Here is a 3659-nt window from a genome sequence, read left to right on the forward strand (position 1 = left end):
AAATAAAATAAAATAAAATAAAATAAAATAAAATAAAATAAAATAAATAATAATAATAAAAATATACACCAAAAAACCTGTATATCAATTTGGCAGAAACATAAATTTTACATGTTAGAAGTCCTAACAAAGGAAAATTGTTGTGATACAAGTTATTTTTCATGAGCTAGAAGGAGATTAGTTTAACCTGAAAAGAAGATAAACCAAATGTTATTATGTTTTTAAAGTCACCTAAGAAACAATAAATATTTTAGAACGTTGCCAAATTCTTAAATACCAATAGATGTTGCTAGCTAAAGAAAAGAAAAAAAAACAATTTTCCATAGTAGGAACTCAAATCATCAGATGCTAGAAACACAGTCCTTCATTTATGGTCAATAAATGTATCCATAACAAACAACAAGCTCTCTAAGGGTAAAAGATTTTTTTCCTGAGGAACTTATACACAACAAACTGGGTCTGAAGATGAAGATGTAGAGTCCAATTATTCTGAGAGGGAAACATAAATAAATTCTGTGAATTTGTCAGTTTCAAAGAAGTCTTTGAGGCTGTAGGCAATGTAAGCATGACTGATATAAGATTACAGTGATTCTTATATGATACAAATTTTAAAATAAGATGTAATCTTAAATGCTACTTTTCCTATGTTTCTTTTGTTTGTTCCATTTTCACTTTTGCTGATTAGCAGAGCTTGTGTCTGTTATGTGGGCAATAAAGCTAGGAATTACTTAATTACCTTGGGTTACTGACTAAGTAAATGTATCTGTTATTATGAATATATTTACTTTCATATGAATGAAAGTTTGTTTACATTTCTTTTGGCAGAAAATTAAAAGAACGTCAGTCTAAAATGTGCTTTTCTCACTAGTAAAATATTTACAATCTTATCTCCCAAGGAACAAAAATTTCCAGTATTTTATATATTGTTACATATGTAGTATAGTTAGGATTGATTCAGCTGTCTGGGAAAAAAAAAAAAAAAAAAAAAGGTACTTTTTTGATGGGGAGCCAAATATTACATTAAATACCTTTGTATCTTTTTTACTAGTTTGTAAGTACATTATTCTCAAGCTTAGGAGTAAGATTATTGATATTGAAGGAAACTAAGAAGAAATCATTATCTGATAAGCACATACTACTCTTTAAAATAAAAATCTCCTTATATGTTTTCACAGAGGTAATACTGAATCCACTTCCTCACTAAAATACATAACCTCTTTTTTATGGAATAGAATTTTGAAACACCTATTTGTAGTTGCTTTTAATGGACTATATCTTTTTGTTATTCAAAGCATGAAATCTGAATGGTGTTTTATGAACTGAACTTTAAAATACATAGAAACATAAGATTGATACTTTCACTTCTGCAAGTAATATAAATGATTATATAAATGGAAATATGAGTAATCACAGCTGCTCTGAAACTGTTATTTTGATTTTATTTTTCTTTGTCAGGGAGAAAAACAACACACTAAGTTCAAATCATAGTCATACACACAAGGACATTGCATTAATATTTCATTTAGTGATGTTTAATATAACTACCAACATTGAGTTCTATAATTTTTATAAATCTGTTCAACGAAACAAAACTAATATCTTTATTTCAAGAAATTTAATTTTGTTATTTTTGATATTTTGCAATTTTTTTTTCCTTTTCCTCCCCCTCCCCCCCTTTTTTCTGAGAGTATCAAGCAAGTGTTCTGCAAGAACATTTTTATACTTTGTCATATTTCAAAATCTTAGTGTTTATTTTCATCAGGGAGTCAGATTTCTATAGCTTTTTCCATTTGTTTTGTGGAGGAACTACCAAAGTAAAACTTTCTCTATACTGCATGGAACTCAATCTTAATCTGACAGCCTGTTAAGTACAACCAGTTAGCAAATTTTCTACACTGCAATATATCCCTTAAAGCACTCTTTCCATATATGGACATCATATATGGACATGTATATTGAAAAATATTATACAAGCCTAAAGCAGAGAAGCAATGACATTAGGAAACAATGAATATTAAGGAGATTCTCTAGGATTCTGAATAGATTATTTTGCCCCAGTTTAATTTAGAAGCCAGGGTATAGGTGAAAATGCTTTATAGTTTATATCTGAAACCAAGATAACTGCTGCCATCCAAATCTGACCTCCTCTGGGGTCTTTGGACTATGTTTAGGTGGCTCACTTCGGATTAGGTCTGTGGCATGTTTTTTTTCTTTCATGTCTGAAGAAGGCTATATTCTCAATTCGAGAAGTCTGTTTCCAGAACACAATAGATTTCCAGCTTCTGTCTTAGCTTATTATCTATCTAAATATCAAAACATAGTTTGAATTTTTGGCAGTGATGATAAAAAATATTCTTATTAAAAATTTTCTTTTTGGAGGAAACCTCACTTTTCTTGGACTGCAAATGTGAGAGAAGCAAGTTTGACCACTGCCAAGAGTCAGGATTATGAAAAATGAAATACTTTTTAAAAATGCTGATAAACTGATGTTAAAGTTCTTGAAGTAATTGTCTTCTCTGTAGTTCGATGCTTCATGATCTGTGGCTTTAATGCAAAAGCTTAAGATCCTGTATACCGCAATCTGTGCCCTTATTTGAGAAATACACAACTGAGAATTCCTTTTCAAAATATGTACATATCTACACAGAATTTCAACACTTGACTAGATGTGATGTTTTTTTAATTTTTTTTTCTTGCTCTTGGAGTTCCTTCAGTTTCTGTCTGAATTTTCTTTAGTCTATACATTTTCTACTTGCATAATGATTTTGAGTGTGACTTCCTGGCTACGTTTTTTATGTGAAACGAGAAATGAGCGATAAGTGATAAAGTACAGATTTTTTCTATAATAGGTTGCCAGAATTATTATTTTTTATTAGACCAGAGAAAGTTTGTTAATCGTCTTAGATACTCACATTTGAAAATTTCCTTTCTACATTTGAAAATTTCCTTTCTACCTTTTAATCTGTAAGTGCTACCACCACCTCATTGCCAATCTCATTAGTTAAGTATCTTTCCATCTTTGATTTCCAATGTGTCTGACATAAAACAAACTTAAATAAAATAAAATGGAAAAGAAAAAACTATATAAATGATTTTGCAGTTAGAGACAAAAAATCAGAGTTAAAATATTCATATTGGTGCTGATGCTGAAGCAGTAAAAACATTCAGCACTAAAAAAGCATAGGTCTAAAAGCTACAGAGAAATTTAAAGATACAGCTTTCGAGAGAATCTGGAAGTAATCCTCTGTTCCCACATGAATCTACGTTTGTTTGTTGGTTTGTTTTCTTTCTTTTTCTTTTAATAGAATAATCATGAAGACAACTCACAACATTTTAGTTATTTGCTCCTAAAAGGGATGAATATCATAGATGTATTTTGAAGAAATTTTCCAAGACTTGGAATCAGTGAACCTAATTGTAATTTTTTTTTAGCAGACCCAAAATAGAAAAGTATTTTCACACAGAAGGAAAAATGAAAGATAATATTAAGTGAGATGTGAAAATGAAACCTATTGCTACGTTTGTACGTAAAGTGAGATATTTGTACAATGAAAGGGTAATATAGAAGGTATGCCCAAATCACACAACAAATTTTTTCAGTTATGTCATAGAACTATGCTTCTGGCTTTTGGTGTCCCTCCCTCCCTTCCTCCCTTCCT

Source organism: Lagopus leucura, unplaced genomic scaffold, assembly GCF_019238085.1.
Source record: "Lagopus leucura isolate 7727_CA_CO unplaced genomic scaffold, USGS_WTPT01 Super-Scaffold_100001, whole genome shotgun sequence".
Classification (NCBI taxonomy): Eukaryota; Metazoa; Chordata; class Aves; order Galliformes; family Phasianidae; genus Lagopus; species Lagopus leucura.